This window comes from Rhinopithecus roxellana, chromosome 7, assembly GCF_007565055.1.
Source record: "Rhinopithecus roxellana isolate Shanxi Qingling chromosome 7, ASM756505v1, whole genome shotgun sequence".
NCBI lineage: Eukaryota > Metazoa > Chordata > Mammalia > Primates > Cercopithecidae > Rhinopithecus > Rhinopithecus roxellana.
In genome coordinates this window covers 130413613-130431794 of record NC_044555.1, presented here as the reverse complement: position 1 = coordinate 130431794, position 18182 = coordinate 130413613, and the positions used below count along the sequence as shown (strand labels likewise).

The 18182-nt window shown below is 43.3% G+C and overlaps 1 protein-coding gene across 1 annotated transcript in view; it reads left to right on the top strand.

Moving 5' to 3' along the window:
• The first annotated feature begins 329 nt into the window (after positions 1-329).
• ZNF75D (zinc finger protein 75D) overlaps positions 330-18182 on the top strand; it is a 45144-nt gene continuing 27291 nt past the window's right edge. Inside the window, exon 1 of the mRNA XM_010382933.2 lies at positions 330-2678. The gene's annotated coding sequence lies outside the window, so the exon portion shown is untranslated. The remainder of the gene's footprint in view (positions 2679-18182) is intronic.

Here is an 18182-nt window from a genome sequence, read left to right as displayed (position 1 = left end):
AGTCGTATTTCGGGGCTCCACCCGCTACCCTGATGCATTGAATCTCACAGGAACCCGGGGATTCGCATTTTAATAAACCATCCTGGAGATTTTGACTCCGGTCGTCCGCCTGCAGTTCACAGTGGCTTTGGATTTGCTTTTTAGTATCCCCATCTTCAAGACCTAAGCTTCGATCTAGCGACCCCGCCCATTACCCTGCCTTCGACAGCCACAGAAGTCTCCGGGGTCTTAAGGTTTGCCTGCTGGCCCCGCCTCTTGTCTTTCAATTGGTCCCTCGCTGGTCCTGTCCTGGAGTCAAATTTTCTTTTCTGATTGGTCAGCTGCGAGTTGTGGCGAGACCTGACCCAATGGCCGCCTGAAGCAATGGTGTCGTTCGTGAAACGCAGCCCTATCATTGGTCCTAAGCTGACAAATTGGTCCGTAGACGCCAAACTTCAGTGCTAGGACTTTCTGCGTGTGGACCGGGGGCCTGGTCCTGCGTGGGTCCAAGACAGACAGGAGAAAGCTGCCTGCTTTTGTGCCTCCCGGAGGCCCTGGTGGAAGCGAAACGGGGGCAGGAGCTGCACTGTCCCAAGCCCAGTGAGGCGAAGCTACTGGAGACAGCTCCGCCGGGTCCAAAGTTGGGCTTACCGGCTGGAACTTGAAACCCGGGCATGCCGGACTCCTGTTGAAGCCATCATTCCTCTCTCCTGGCCCCGGGCGCCTTCGCCGGCGGGGACAACTGGTTTCGGGGCCAAGGTGATCTGGGAGCCTGACAGTGGCTTCTGGCTTGGGTTCCCACGAGCGGAAAGGGTTCCCCTCCTGTGAGAGGGACACTATGGAAGTTCCTACGCCTGGAGCCAGAACTCCTGCTGCTACCGTCCGACCCAAGGTTTAGTCTGGCGGCCTCCCACCTGTGCTTCTGGGAGTTCTGCTTCCAAGAGGCTGCTGGTGCCCGGGACACCCGCGGGCGGCTCTTAGAGTTTCACCATGGGTGACTTCAGCCTGAGATGCGCTCCATGGAGCAGATTCTGGAGTTGCTGGTGCTGGAACAGTTCCTGACTATCCTGTCCCAGGACATCCACAGCAGGGTGCAGAAGGTGCAACAGGCGAGCCGTGAAGAAGCTGTAACTCTTTTAAAGTATATGTATGACTTTTAAAAGATAGAGCTTGTGAAAGTGAGAGAATAGGTGAGTGAGAAAGAGGTTTTATCTGCCATCTTCCTCAAGGAGGCCCAGCCTCCCCTTTATTCACAGGGTTCTGGGTCTGGTGGGTCCAGAGGACTGAGACATCTCGCTGTCTTAGTTCCCCATTCAGATTTTCTTGATTGCCCTCAGTAGACCTTACACGGGCCAGTGATTTTTTTTTTTTTTTTTTTTTTTTTTTTTTTTTTTGGTAGTCTTCTCTGGAACATTCATCCTCCAGATTTCCCCCCAGTGCAGTGAAGAGTGAGCTATTGCTTTTAGTTTCCACGGGGAGGCAGTGTCGCTGTCATAGTGTCAGCTCTGGAGGTCGATCAAAGGGGGCTTTCAACTCCTGGCTCTGCTCCCTACTAGCTGTGCGACTTTGGGCAAGTGACTCTTGCTTGGCTGGGCTTCACTTTCTGCATTGGTCAAATGCAGAAAGGGTAACAGACCCTTCTGGGGTTGTTTGGAGGATTAAAGGGAGAGCAGTATGTCCGTGGTAATCGCACGGCTGGCACACAGCTAGTGCTTGAAACTGTGAGCTGCTGTTAGGTTAGGGGCAGCAGTCTGGTCTCCTCTGCAGAGATGGGTCTCAGTTAATTGTGAACTCAGACAGTTTGGCACTGAGGCTTTGGGGTCACTGCCCCGGGGGCACCCAAGTAAGCTTCTCTAAATGAGAGGAACAGGAGCATCAGGAGAAGGTGGGGGAGGGACCGAAGACCTATGGGGAACATGTGTGTACTGAAATGGGCTTTCTCCCCACACCCTCCACACAAGCACATACACACATTAACTCAGGGTCATGGCATCATAAAAACCTTGAGTTTAAACCATCCCTTTCTCTTGTTGGGTCCAAAGGGACAGACTGTGGTTTTCTGTTGAAGGTTTACCCTCAGATTCTTGTCATAATTTTTCTTTTCTATTGAGCCCTGTCATGATGATAAGTGATGGCAGGTTGGTTCCTAGATCATACATCATAGACCTAGCACAGAAGTGTTTTCAGAAGAGCCTTTTCCTTACAAAACAGCATGAAAGTCATGGAGCCAGTGGATACTGAGATTTCAAACTGGAGCCAATGGATACTTAGAGGAGCCCTGTGGTGTAGAGTAGTTGCTACTTCTTGTTCACTAGGTCTAATTAGCATGTCATCGATGTAATAGACTAGTGTGTTGTCTTGTAGAAAAGAAAGGTGATCAAGATTCCTGTGAGCTAAACTATGATGTAGGGCTGGAAAATTGATATACGATATGCCTGAGGTAGGATGGTGAGGGTGTATTCCTGGTCTTGCCAGCTGAAAGCAAATTGCTTCTGGTGGTCTTTACTAACAGTTATTGAGAAAAAAAGTATTTTCAAGATCAAGAGGTGCATACTAGGTTCCAGGGAATGTGTTAATTTGCTCAAGAAATTAAACCACATCTGGAACAGCAGCTGCAATTGGAGTCATCACCTGGCTTAGTTTACAATGACCCACTACAGTCTTCCAAGATCCATCTGGCTTCTGCATAGGCCAAATAGGTGAGTTAAATGGGGATGTCTGCATATTTGACGTCACTGATGGTATTACTGATCTCTTGCAATCTCTCCAGGAGTGTGATATTGCTCTTGGTTTGCTATTTTCCTAGGTAAAGACAGTTCTAGTGGCTTCCACTTGGGTTTTCCTACCACATTAGTCCTCAATCCACAGATCAGGGAAATAGTATGAGGATTCTGTCAGTTGCTGAGTATTTTTCTTCCAATTATACATTCTGGAACTGGGGAAATAACCATAGGATAAGTTTAGAGACCCAGAGGACCCATTGTGAGACAGACCTGAACTAAAACTCCATTAATCACCTGACCACCATAAACTGTTAACTCTGACAGGTGAACTGCAGTGACATTTTGAGGCTTTTGGAACCACTGCTAGTTCAGAAGCAATGTACAGTAATCCCTGAAAAGTTTGATTATTTCATTTTCCCTACTGCACATTGACCCCTAAAGCCATAGATCTCTTTGGGGAAAGCTGCAGAAAATTAGCGGTATATATTTTTGGCAGTGTACTGTAGTGGAGTCCTTCTTTATTCATAGTGTTCTGGGTCTGTAAATTGGCTCAAATCTGGGAATTGATCGAAGGGCTAGGACTATTTTGGTGATTCAGGTTAGACTTCTGTGCATTCAATCTAGAACCCATCCACTTGTATATATCAAGTAAGAATTTAGTAGACTGCCCATCTATTTCTCTTCAAGGGACACTATGATCGACTAATCAATGCCATATGTCTCTGTGAGTCAGACTATTCTTATTGCTGCTTTGGATCTGCTGCCCATTACAGTAACTATGCACACTTTGTCTTTGTCAATTAAGTGCCCCCACTTGGCCCCTGCCACCCCAAAATGTAATGAGCTATCCTCATTACATTTAATTATACTGTGTCAGTGGCAGTAGTTTCCACTAGAATTTCTGACCTATAAACAAGAGCGATTACAAAGCTTTTTGGGGTTGCAGGGGCTCCCCTCACAAATCTTTCTCATAGTCATGAGACATATGTTTTTTGGATCCTCCAGCATGGGTGAGCAGATCTTATATGATAAATCCACTTTAACATTTCATGGGCTGGGTGCAGTGACTCACGCCTGTACTCCTGGGCAGAACAAGTAGAATCCAGTGACACACCTCCCCCATAAACACACACTCACAGAGTCCCAGGAGACTGTGCCTTCTCTTAAGTTTTGTGTTCCTAGCAATATCAAGGTACTTGTTCTTCTGAATTCACTTCTAATTTCTATTCTCTATTAGTCTCTTTAGACCCTTCCTCAAAGATGAAAATTTCAGGGGTACTGGCATCAACTTTCTAGCTTATCAGCTGTCACAGGCTTTAAAAATTTAGGAAGGAGGGTCTTTGTGCTCAGAGATTATCATTAAGCATTACTATTTATAATTTTGGGAATTTGGAGTCAAGGAATATATCCAAAATGGGGGGATTGTCTAAAAAAATTAAGATGCATTGATTTGATGAACTATTATATAGAGATTAAAAATGATGCCCATAAAATATGACCAAAAGCTAATCATTGCATTGTGGTGGAGGGTGTACAGGTGTTTACTGAACAGTGTTTCCAACTTTTCCATACGTAGGAAAATCGTCATGGAAAAAAACTTGGGAAAGTCTGGAAAACATAAAACAAGACCTAAATATGACATAATTTCTACATTGAAGCACACATGAGAAGAAAGAATAACGCTTGTTTGTTTTCATGTATCAAGTACATAAAGTGAATCACAACTATAAAAGCATTTGCACTGATTCTGAATTTGTCTCCCTTCATTGGGACCATCTCCACATTCTTCCTATCACTGTTTAAGTACTGTGGTGCCCAAAGTTGTGCACAGCTCTTTCAGTGACTGCTATATATGGAGAGAAGTTCAGAGTACAATTTCTTAGAGCTAAACTTGTGTTTAAGTATACATTTGCTGAACTTCAAATCTTTCGGAGAGATATAGGTGCTGTTATCTGACCCCTAGGAGGGAGTAGGGCTCTTCTAGAGCTGAGCAAGGTGGAGTGAGGGAGGGGACTGGGCACAGGGTTAATATGTACTGTCAGGCAGGCTGTACACTGCACAACTCCAGGATATATTGCATGTGAATGAATCTACTTTAATTGCAGAGTGCACAATATGTGTAAATGTATGCAGTGACCTTGGAGGGAGGCTTGGGAAAGAAGTGGGGAGTATTGAGACAGGAACCATGAAAGACTGGGAATCCTGGAGCATAATGGCATGCTGCCTCATATCCTACTGGTAGTTCTAGGAGTGAGACCTGCCCTCAGTGCCCCACACCAACAAGAAGCGGCAACAGGAGTTCAAAAATGACAGCCTGGCATTTAGGAAAGAGAGGTCTCGCCACAGTGCTGTCAGATTCCCTATGGGTCATTTGTAGCATGAATGAGTTCCAGCTGCAGGCCCAGAAAGAGATTCCATAGAGGCACTGAGAAGACTGGTCAGCAAGACAAGGACCAGGACTTGGAAGAGAATAGTTCAGAGTATGTAGCTGTCCTAACTGGAGGCCATGATGGAAACCATCAATACCAGCATCTGTGTGCCAAAGGCCAGGAAGAGTCAGTCTTATCTGTCGAAGATAGAGGGGAAAATGGCAAACACTCAAAGACCAAGGGAGACGAGGGAGCAAAAGGGACAGGCCCATCCTCCTTGCTGCAATCATCTGTAGCCAGATAATTTCTTGGGGAGGAAGATGAGGGGAAGACGAGTGAGAGGCAGAAGAGGAGTTGAAGGAGAAGGAAGTGAGGACTGGGTAGGGAGAGAGGGAGAGAAGGAAGAGGAGGACAAGAAGGAGAAAAGGAGGAGAAGTAGAGGAGAAAGAATAGCAGGAGGGAGGTGAAGAGAAGGGGGCATGAGGAGGGGATGAAGGAAGAGGAAAAGGGGGAAGGATAAGGAGGGAGAGCAGGGAAGGGCACATGAGAGGATAGGGCAGCCTTCATAAGGATATTGAACTTTAAATCTACACAACTGAAGTCAAGAACAAAATAAGCAATTAATTGCCCAAAAGTGATTATATTTTAAATCAGAAGGAATTGAGTCACCTTAAGTGGCAAGGTTTGGTTGAGAGTTTATGAGCACGTTGAGATGTGTTATAAAGAGAGTCACATTTCTGATCAGCTCAGTTGTTACTTCAAATTACAGATCTACTAGGAAGTGTCAACATCTGCAGAGTTTCCAAGTGTTGCCAAAATGCTTACATGTACATTAGGAAATTTCTCTAGACGAACTTCATGAAACAGCAGTTTTACAACACTTTATCAGTTATTATATGGACGAAAGTTCTCCATGCTAAAACGAAATTAAGAAAACTTGAGTTAAAGAAAAGAAATATGTACTTGTAATTGCATGCTTTCTTGGAATCTTTGGTACTGATGGGTACCATCTGCTTCCATCCTCTGACACCCCCTCAGGTGTACAGTGCCCTCAGGCTGCCCCAGCTGTCTAGAGTCCTCTCTACCCCAGATTGCGGTGACAATTCTGAGCCTACCTGTCTTGTGCAGAAACCAGAAGACAGAAGAGAATGTAGAACAGGAAAGGGAAGGAATGTTCTCTGAGAGAGGAACAGGTCTGTTGAGCACACCTTTCCACAGATGTACCCAACCCCCAACTGGAATAACTGTTGCTTCCTCCTCTGCTCATTGTGTCTCTGATCCCTCCCCGTCCTGCGAGCTCTGGCTCCTGCTGCATCAGTGACCTTCCTCCTCCTTGCATCTCATCCCTCTCTCACATGACAGTAGATCCTCTACCTCTCAGAGCTTCTCAACCCCCAAAATCCTTAAATTGCATCATCTTTCCTCTCTGCTTACCTCGAACACCAAATTGACATGAGACACACCCTGTCCTTGCTCCCTCTCCTTCCTGACACCTCCTTTGCCCTGAGTCTAGAACTGACGCTCTAGACTCCTACTGGCCTGCTTTCCAATGACATAAGGGAACATCTCGGTGGTGAACGCCACTTCCTCTTAGCAGTTCTCCTTTACATCTCACCCCTCAGAAGCATTTGATGAGTGCTTGGAACTCTCTTTGCATTTAGGATTCCAATATTTACCTCCTCTGACACCATTTACCTAATGCACTCCTCCATTCCTGCCACCTACATGTGGGTGTCTTCAAGACTCTGTCCTGAACAAAATGAAGGTACAATTGAAAATTTTCACGTGACTCCAGTTTTATAACAGGAAAAATGGGTAGGTATGTAGAGAACTGAGTAGAAGGAAATATATAAAAATGTTTACAAATATTTTAAAAAGTAAAAAATGAATAAAAGTAAAAATTTGAGTTGTTCTCTCTGGATGATTGATATTATGGCAGTATAGTTCACCTTTTATTCTCTGCTTTGTGCCATTATGAAATTATGAATCTAAAAGTCTCTGCAGTAAGAAACCAGCTTTGTAATCAGAAAGAATGCACTTATTTTCAAATAAAATTAAAAACACAGGTTACAAAAACAAAGTAATAACATTAGTGGAATGACTGTAAGTTGAGAGAGAAAAATTATATACATTGTGTGTGTGTATGTGTGTGTATACAAAGTAAGGACAAGATGAAAATAAAAAAATATGAAAAGCATTTTGTTTAGATGGCAAGAAAAAAGTTAGTTTTCCTTATCTTCATTTTCAACATACCTTTAGTGACTATCTGTTCATCTGCCCCCACATGCAGATAAGTTCCATGTCATTGTAGGTGCTATAGGGTTAAGGGCACACAGGCTACAGATAACACACACCTAGTTCCAATCATGCCTCTGCAACTTACTAGCTGTGTGTCCTTGGGAAAGAACTTAAAGGACTTCTTTGCAGGTATCTGAGTAGTGGAAGTCCCTAAAAACTTAATGACATTGGCCAATGATTGAATGTAAAGCACAGAAATCACACCATTTTAGTAGATTATGAGTTCAACTCAGAGGACTGAATTTAATTATGAACTATCAGTGTGGAATGCCTGCAGGGAGATATTTTAAGTAATTTCTGTGCATCTGTGTGTTTATGCCTGTGTGTGTGTGTGCGTGCACACGCACATGCACTTGCTTTGTCCATGCCCTGATTGAGTACCATCCCCATCATTTAACTTTTTTATTTATTGTCTATTTATTTATTTTTAGATGGGTTCTTGCTATGTTGCCCAGACTGGACTAGAACTCCTGTGCTCAAACAATCCTCCTACTTCAACCTCCTGAGTAGCTGGGATTACCTTGCTTGGCTAATTTTTAAATTTTTTGTAGACATGGGATCTCACTATGTTGCCCAAGCTGGTCTAGAACTCCTGGCCTCAAGTGATCCTCTGACCTTGGCCTCCCAAAGCTCTGGGAATATAGAAGTGAGCCACCATGCCTGACCTTGTTGAAGCCTTTTAATAAACCCAAGGGTGAGCACACAGACCAAAGTGAGAATTCACTAGTGGGAGAGCTACTAATGAAAGAGACATCCAGTATGCATCAGGCTGTTAGCAGGATTGGAAGAACACATTTTTCTCTAAGTTCTCCTGTCCAGACTGTTGATTACTTTTCTTATATTACATGCAGCATCTAAAAGACCTCAAAACTTTATCAGCAATTCCATGTTTAGGTATATACCCAACAGAAATACATATTTACCAGAACACACATACAGGGACATTCATACCTGCCTTATTTATAAAATCTAAAACTGGAAACACCCAAATGAGCATCAACATTAGAATGATTAAGTCCACTGTGCTCTATTTGTACAATAAAATCCTATACAGCAACAAAATTGAATGAACTAAACTTCATGCAAGAATGTGAATGACTCTCACAAACCTGATTTTGAATAAAGAGGTCAGACCAAAAGAAATATCTCTGTATGAATCCATTTAAATAAACATTAGAAACTAGTGAAACCAGACTATAATGTTCAAAGTTACGATAGTAGTTCACTACCACTGGGAAGGAAGGAGGGAAAAATAAATGAGGAAAAAGAATGAGGGGTTTCTGGGGGTGATGGTAATGTTCTTTTTCTTGGCATTGTCAAGGGCTGAGGTGAGCCGCTAGGTGTCAGAGTACCTGTCAGGAAAACAAGTCAAGATGAAAGTAACAGTCAAGCCTTTATTCACTCACTGTGATAGTATAAGCAAGAGGCTAAACCAGAGAAAGTGCCAACTCCATCCTGTTCCTTTTTCCCCCATGAAATAGCACTGACTCAAGGGTCAGGTGGATCAGCACAGGCATGAAGAATAGTCTCACTGTCAAGGGATCCCTGAACAAAGGTTCCTGTGGTTTTACAGACCTGGGAATAAGGAGAGGGGAAGGCCTGGAGTGAAAAAGTTCTGAGTACTGAGTCCACATGGAGAAAGGTGTCTTGAAGATTTCTTTCCCTCTCCCCATAAGGAAGTTCAGGCAGAGGCACCAGGGCTAAAGGCCCCAGATCAGTGGACTAGGAATAGGGCTAGGGCTAGGAATGCAGATATAGGTAAGAGGATGACTGCCTGGGTAGGAGACTGAGCCCTTAACTACAACTCCCTTTGGACAGTGCAATGCATTGGCTGTGGACCACCTCTGATGTGAGGAGGGCAGCCTCTCACCAAGATCGTGAGGCCTGTCTAAAAAGTAATTCATATGTTTTTGGCCAGGAGCCAGACTCCTGAGATATGGTTAGATATTTCATTCCATTTTCCTTTGAACATGTTCCTGCATATTATGTACCACACTTTTTGTCTATTTGGGCTGCTATAACAAAATAACCTTTGACTGGATAACTTATAAGTAGCAGAAATTTATTGCTCACAGCTCTGGAGGTTGGGAGTCCAAAATCAAGGCACCAGCAGATTTGGTCTCTAGAGAGGCTTCACTCCCTGCTTCATGGATGGTGCCTTCTTGCTGCGTCTTCACATGGCACAAGTGGGTAGGGGACTCACTCAGGCCTCCTTTAAAAGGGCACTAATCCCATTCCTGAGGGTACAGCCATCATGAATTAATCTGTTCTCAAAGACTCTACTTCTTAATACTATCACATTGAGTATTAGGTTCCAACATATGAATTATTTGGGGACAGGAGCATTCAGACAGCAACCACAATAACAAAAAGTTACTTTTTCTTAATGAAGCAAACATAAGGATAGTATTTAATGATGCGCATTTAGGTGGGGAAGCAAAAACAAAAAAAGAATAAGTTGGTGATTACCATAAAATTCAGGATAGTGGTAACCTTTAAGAGGGAGGGAGAATGTTGTGATTAAGAGGGGCCAGGTGTGGGATTTCAAAGTTGCTGGCAAGTTGTATTTATTTATTTGGATGGCAGTTCCAGGTTTTACTTGTGATAGATCATTGAGCTGTGTATATCTGCAAAGTACTGGTTTATACATACACACAGACATGCATATAGCACAATTATATATGAGTGTATATATGTGGGTGCTCAGGACTTGCAGGTGGAGTCTTTATATACCATGCCAGGGCAGGTAAAGCACAAGCTCAGCTTTTGATCTGTTTTCTTCTCCCAACACTCAGAACACAACTCACTCATCCTGCCAAGGAGAGTAAACAGCTTCATCATTTCCTTGGAATTACCTTGAAGGTTGATCCTAAGTCACCATAGCTGTGAGGCAGGGAGAGTATCCTGGAGACTAAATTGGCTAGAGGGGCAGAAGGGGAGTGAGAGGGCAACCTCAGGGAGGCATTAGGTAAGTCCTGGTGGTCGAGCTAGAGTAAGCCAGGAGAGCAGTGCCTCCCAGAGAAGGGGCATTCAGGAGCTGCTCCCCATGATGTACTGGAATAGGGAAAGGGGAGAGTCAGTACTCTCCATCAAACTTAGAAGAAGGTCCCAAACCTTCTCAGATATAACACGGTCCTATGAGAAGTTGGCCCTGCCTACTTCTCCCAGTCTACCTCCTCCCAAACTTCAACCTCCCATCACTGCCCCAGCCATTCTGCCCTCCTGTTCTTTAATCCCTATGAGGTCCTTTACTCACACATATTCTTTTCTCAGGCTGGGAAGTAAAAAGAAAAGGTCCTTGCAGCGGCTGGGACTAGAGGGTTTGTAGAGTTGCTTGGGGTCCAAACAGAGGTTAAGGGTGAAGAGGATTTGGAAGGTGCTGCCACTGCTAAGAGGCCCAGGAGTAGTAGCATACAGGGAAGGTAAAGAGGTAAAGATTCTGGACCTCCAGTCTTCTCTGGCCACATGCTCCCTTGTAACCGTGGTCTTGGGGGTAAATGTGAGGTTAAAAAGAAAGTATTTCAGGCACTGGATTCCCTGGCATTAAGAAGAAATAGTATTAGCGAGCATGCACATGTATAAATACACATGACACGCTGGGCGATGATCAGAGACCCTGCACTGGAATCATGGAGCTATGTGTTATGATCATCTCCCAGAACACAGGCCTCTCCATACACAGCAGGGAGCCCCTTCATCTTTTTTCCTTCAAGGTGGCACTAGTTCGAAGTAGAGTGAGAGAGAGTAGGGCAACCCATAGAAAAGATTGGAGGGAGAGGGGGTCCACCCCTTCTTGGTTTCATTCCCACTTCTTGTTCCTGTTCCTTTCCCTACCCCTAGAAGGCCAAGCAGGGGTGGGCATTGTGCTGCTTTCTTTGAGAGCCTTTGGGAATGATCAAGGATCTCCCTGGATATTTGGCATTGGTTCTCCAGGCACTGGACAACAGATGTTGGTCAGGCTCCACAGGTGAACTTATCAGACTAGGACTGTGAGCCCCTAGACAAACTAAAGGAAACCAGAGGCCAGGAGGCATCCTAAGGCTGATGAGCGTGGACATAATTGGTCCTGTGGAGCAGGCCCAGGGAAGGGTCACTCTCTCCCCCAACCTGGCCTGGGGGAATGGCATCATAGGTTGCTTGGGGTAGAAAGTGACCCCTCCCACTGTTAAACCAAAAAATCATTTACAGATTTTCTCTTTTCCTTCCCGCCAAAATAGCAATCGGGTGGTTTTCAGGTTAAAGTCTTCAAGACAATATGCCTCTCTCATAGAACATATCCGTGGTTCCAATAAATTGGAAACTGACATTGACCAATTGTTTCCTGTCCATTGTAAGCTGTTGAGGTTGCAAAACTGATAGCTGAGAAGGGGTGCTGAATAAGTAAGTGAACTGAATTATTAAGGAGGAATTTCAGTTTGCTGCTTCATAGAGATGAAAAGATGATTATTTCTGGAACTGAGGGGATTCACGGGGGTACCTCCTAGCACTCCTGTGTCCAGTTCTGATGTTCGTTGTAAAAATGCTACAATTCCATAATTATATCACCTCTAAAGACTGAGATTTTTTAGACTGACATTTTTTTGGGGGGAATTAAAACTTTGGTTGCCCCACCAGGTAAAGATCCACCAATATTTTGAGATTTTGGCAGAAGTTGTTTTGCAGGCAGGTAGGTTCCAGGGATGATCTGTTCTTCATCCATCCCATGATATTGTGTAGGAAAATGTCTCATCAGCCTTAAGGTTACAATTTACAATTTAGATTTCAAGTGGGATTATGATAAAAAGTGACCTCACCTTATGAAAATATAAGGGCTAATGGGACTTTGTGTGGTACCCTGTGCTAGGCAAAGGGTTCCTTCATCTACTCAAAGCAACAGTGGGTGCTGGTTTTGGGAAAAGTGGTGGATTACTTTTTGTTATTCTCAGTTTGTTTAATCAGATATATCCTACTTCCTTCTCTATACTGCTCTGTTCCCCAGATGCTTGACACATAAAGGCTATATCACCTGGCCTTTCTTGCCCTCTGACTAGTGGGCCAATGAGAGGCAGCAGGCAGAAACTGAGGTGTGAAAGGTGAGAGTATTTCCATGACACAGAATAAAACACTCCAATCAGCCTCCAGTCCTGAGGTTCACCTGCACAAGAATTTCTCTGTTAAGGTTACACATAACCTCCTCTAAGATCTCTTAAGAATATTCTTCTTAGGAGAATCCCAGCCAAATTTTCTCTTTCTCTCTCCCTCTCTGCCTCTCTCTCTCTCTGCCTCTCTCTCTCTCTACCTCTCTCTGCCTCTCTCTCTCTCTCTCTCTCTGCCAGTCACTCCTCTTTTGGATTTTTTACTTGTGATTCTGACTTCTGGAGCAACAAATCGAGCCCTCCCAGTGAACACTTAGAGACTTAATTTCCCCAGTAAGTTTGAGGTGAAGGGTACTTTCCTTCTGTAAACTTAGCATACTATACAACCTCCGTGAAGTGGGGCTTCTCTGGTCTCCAGCCTACCTAGATTCTCCCATGTGCATACATACCCTCACATGGATGAGTAGTCAGAGTTCATTCCACTGTTCGTGATTACCTTATTTACCAATTCTCTGTGGATGGACAGGTAACTGTCTGTGAGATGATGAGTAGTTGATCAATTTTTCTAGGAAGTCAGCCAAGTCTGAGACTAGATAGAGTACCAATTGAATATCCTGCTACACTAGTTTGAATCTTTACTATCTTTGTGTGTAACAAACTTGTCTTACTTAGTCCAATTGGGCTGCTATAACAAAACACCATAAACTGGGTAACATAATAAAAAGAAAGTCTATTGCTCCCAGTTCTGGAGGCTGGGAAGTCCAAGATCAAGATGCCAGCAGAATCAGTGCCTGGAGAGGGCTCACATCCTGGTTTATACAACAGCGTCTCCTCACATGACAGAAGGGGTGAATGAGCTCCTTTGGGCCTGTTTTATTAAGGCACTAATACTATTCATGAGGGCTCCACCCTTAAGATCCAATCATCTCCAAAAGACCCCACCTCCTAATACTATCACCTTAGGATTTCAACATATGAAGTGGAGGGGTGGGGAACAAACCTTCAGAGCATAGCATAAGCACTACTGGACACTTCTATGCTACTTGTTTTCTCACTCAATATGATGGTGAGATTTATCCATGTGTAACTATGCATCCTAATTTCTGTCTCTTCTGTTGTGTGGCCATGGGGTATAGGAGGTTGGCAATTATAGGCCTCTGCTCCTGTGGGTTTGACTCCTTCTTGGCCTACCTGCTACTCTTTCAGTCTCCATTCCCCACCTTTTCTCCACATCACAGCCACTGTTTGATGCTGGACTGCAGGTAAATAGTCACCAATGTAGGAGTGTCCAGGCAGTGTTCCCACCAATAGTGCACCCAGGAGGCCCTTGTACCTGGTAGTCTCTAACCCCTCCCTGTTTCATCCCACAGCCAGGGACATCCTCTGAAGAGAGGTTGGTGGCTATTTTTTGGCAATATTGAATCAAAGCAGGGACAGAGAAGGCGACAGGGACAGAGAGGAGGGTGAAAAGGACATAGAGGGGTTAAATTTTCTACCTAACATAAATCTGGAAGAAACCTGGCTAAGGGGAGAGACAGTAACAGCCCCTTAGATGTAGGTGGAGATGGAGAGACAGGAAGAAGCCTTGAGGAATGCTGGACAGGTTGTGAGGACCCAGAGAATTTGGGAGGAGAGGAAAAGGGGACAGAAGGACTGCTTGCAGGCTTATTTTGCAGCTCACATGAAACGACAAGAGAAATGCTTGGAATCTGTGATGGCTTTAATAGTTGACCTTATGTTAATTTCATCTTACTCCTAACTTAAGCTTGACCATATCTACCATGACTCTGACCTCTTTGCAATCCCTGTTCCCTCTTCAGCTTGAGCTCTCACTTCTCAGTGACCAACTGCCTACATAATTCTCATTTCCCTTGTCTCAGAGTGAATACCTGTATTTCCCACTCCTTTAGCTTTTTCTTTCCTGGAAGCCATGTCACAGTCTTTTTATCCTCTGGGCTAGTTCCACTTCAGTCAAATGAATTCTCTTCAATTGGCTGTGGCCTAAACAGATTTATTTCACATGGCACAAATAAATGCACCTGGGGATTCTATTTCTTTGGGGACAATGAGAAGAACAATTCCTTTTAGAAGGATCTGAAAGTATGCTGTTCTCAATATTAAAATGCCTTATGCTCTAATTTTTTTAATATTAAATAGAACCAAAAATCTACAATGCTGTAGTTTCTAAATGGTACTCTCATGAGCATCAGAATAAAAAGATATTCTAAACCTCCCACCCAACTCATGGGTTCATTATTCTCAAATATCTTTTCTTCTGGATAAGCAGTTAGGTTTTAGAGGAGAACTGGATGGATGTCTCTTCAAAATGGTTATGGAGAAGAGTCTTGGGTCCTTGCATGGCCTGGTACTAGCCTAACTACTCCCTTGCTTTGAAAAAAAAAGATTTACGGTGGAAGAAATGTGATCTGCAGCATGACCTATATCTCCCCTGTGTCTGAGTGCTCCTGCATAGAATGTTTAGAATGAATAGAATCCCCTGTCCAGTGTAACTCAAGAAAGCCATATCAGCATAAAAACATATCAAACCAAAATAAATGAAAACACAGCTTTTATTTCAATAGCTGAAGCTAGGGAGGAATTTTATTCTAATACTTTTTAAAGGAAATTATTTTCCAAGATTCTGTGTAGGCATGTGCTTGTAAGTCACGTGAATTTTTTTGGCAAAGGCCAACTCCACCCTGGTGTTGCTCATGTCAGCATCCACAATCTCTTTGTCAGATCCGGATCATTTCTGTGCCTCCCCAGTTGTCTACTGAGTAAAAAACTCAGCACATTGTTGGGGGACATGTTGGACTTTAAGTATTCATCTGCCTTCCCCCTGATATTTGGTGCAGGTGTGCTGGGACTGACTTCAAAGAGTCCTTTGTCCATGACTGGTAGACTTCACGTTGCCTCAGAAAGACAGCACAACCAAGAAAGCCTGGTAAAAATTATGAAATCCAGATAACCAAGTGGACCCAGGGGCCTCTTCCTCACTGTCCACTATCGCATCCCTATCACATCACCCCCACACACCCACACCCACACAGACACACACTAACACACTCTGCTCCCAGCAGCAGTCACAAGAGATTGCTTTGGGCCATGATCTGATTTAAAATGCCAATTATATTATTTCTTTGATTCTGTCATACACACGGGTCTGTATCTAGAATCTGCTCTGTTTTATTGAGGCAATCTTCATTCCTGTTTTAATTTCTAAATCTATCATGTAGGTTTTCATATCTTGTAGGTCAAGCTCCCTATCAAGGTTATTCCCATATGTGTTCTTGTCCTTTTAATTGAATAATCAGCTCATTTTGTTTCATGTCAAAATCATATGGAGGTTCATGACTGTGCTTGCACTGAATTCATGGATTAAAATGGTGGCAGAAATGATATAGTAATTAATTTTTCAAACTAGAAATAATGGTATAATAGTGTCAAACACTAAACATATAAAAATGTTTCATGAATAATTCCCAGTATTTAAAAAAATCATATTCAGATATATCTGATGGCCAGTGTGAACTGGATATATTATTCCTATTATTTCATAATTCATTCTTAGAGGAGCGTACAATATCTTCTTTTATGTGTTTAACTTGTGTCTACCTTACATTTTTGTCAAATTGGGTGATTTCCTTGGTTGACAAAAGAAAGACAATTTTTCTGAATTCCTATTATTAATAGATTGTTATATCAATAATATGAAATAAAAAGCAGCCATTGAAAAAGATGATGGGGTTCTCTATTTAAAAGCATGAAAGCACTTTGGGAGGCCGAGACAGGTGGATAGCCTGGGCTCAGGCATTTGAGAACACCCTGGGAAAAATGGTGAAACCCCATCTCTACTAAAATACAAGAAATTAGCTGGGCATGGTGACATGTGCCTGTAGTCCCAGCTACTCGGGAGGCTGAGGCATCACTTGAGCCTAAGAGGTAGCAGTTGCAGTGAGCCAAGATCATACCACTGCACTCCAGCTTGGGCTACAGAGTGAGACTCCATCTCAATAAATAAATAAATAAATAATTTAAAAAAGGCATGAAAAATATCTCTAAGAAGTGGTAATTGAAGAAAGTTGCAAAACATTATGCATTTTATCATCCTATTTTTGTTTCTTCATGGAGCCGTATATAAAAGTAAATGCAGAAAACAAGGTCTAGAAGAATTTACAGTGTAGTGATGATGGAAGTTCTGGTATAGGAATGTAAGTTGGAGGAGTGTAAGAAAGGAGTTGCGAATATCAGTTGTATAAGTGTCATTTTTGAGTGTATTTCTACAAAAAAAGCATGAGAATATGTGTGCCAGCCAATTCTGTCAGTGATGTTTAAATGAAATAAGATTCTTCAGAGGTATAGATTTGAGACATGGACAGGCAACACTAAGGCAAGTTGACCTGCAGTCATTGTCTCACTTGTATCTTCCAAAGGAATTATTACTAGCACTGGAACATAAGGAGCCTGGTCAGAGGGAAGTCATCCAAAACCAAAAACCCACACAAACATAGACAGTGAACCTGTCAATGGAGTTCAAGGAAAGAGAACAGATGTAGCCAGGGAAAAATTGTCAACCCTGTCTGTGACTTTAAGAGGTTCTCCTTGCAGAGGGAAAGTGAAGAGGTGGAGATATCTATTGTCTAGTCCCTTAGGCTCCCTTGGCGCCCCCTGTTTTACCAGTAATACAGTAATGAGAAGAATAACAACACCAGCAATACGAACATTACTCACCCTCCTCAGCTGAGCACTGTCTGCTTCCCAGGCACTTCTCTGAGGGCTTGACATGCAGAAACTCATCTAGCCTCGTAACAGCTTGAGGTGGGTGCAACTGTCATTCCTATTTATCTAGGGCAGGAGACAGGCACAGGAAAATCATGGAATTGGCACAAGGTCACATAGCTAGTATGTGGCAGTACCAGGATGTGAACCCAATTAGTTTAGGTTCTGAGCCACAGCTTTCCACTTATTTAGGTTGTCTCCTCTTGATCCCTGTGAAAGGCAAGCAAATGATTCTTGTCCCTCTCCAACTTGTTTGGAACACTAAACACGGCCTCAGGGTCTTTACATGGTTCTACCTGGGGTAGAAGAAAACCTGGAGGACTGAGCCTTTCCTGCCACTCAAACAACAGAGTTTGTGACTTGGGTCACAAATGTCCCACTTTCAGGCACTTGTACCTCTGTTTCCTCCCTTCTTATGTGAGACTGAGTGGGGAGCCAATGTTAACACAAGCCACATCTACTCATAATAGTCATTTTAGTTCCTCAGGGAAACAGCACTATAAAAAACACAAAGGTCTGTCCTCACCATTATCCCTCTGTCAGCCTGGAAAATTCATATCCTGCCTCTGGACAATATCCATATGGGTCACACTTTAATGGTAACAATATAGTTATTCTAGATCCGAGACTTGGAAGGGAATATGGCTTGAAACATATGAGTACTCTCAGTTAAATTTCTGCAATTAAACACCCCATTTACATGAGTTGTGTATTATAAAAGTGATAATTACAGTTATGACCAAAGCTGGATGTAGAGATTGAGGGAGAATAGGGAATACTACCTTGTACTGAGTTCTCTTGTAGCTTTCACTGGGTGATTGGATCTTAAAGTCAGAATTGCTGATCATTGCCCAGTGGACCTGTGGAAATGCAATGAATACTGTTAACAGATTGTGGTAACTCCTCCCACAGAAGTTACCAAAATATTTTAACAGTGTTCTTGGCCTGTTAACAGATTT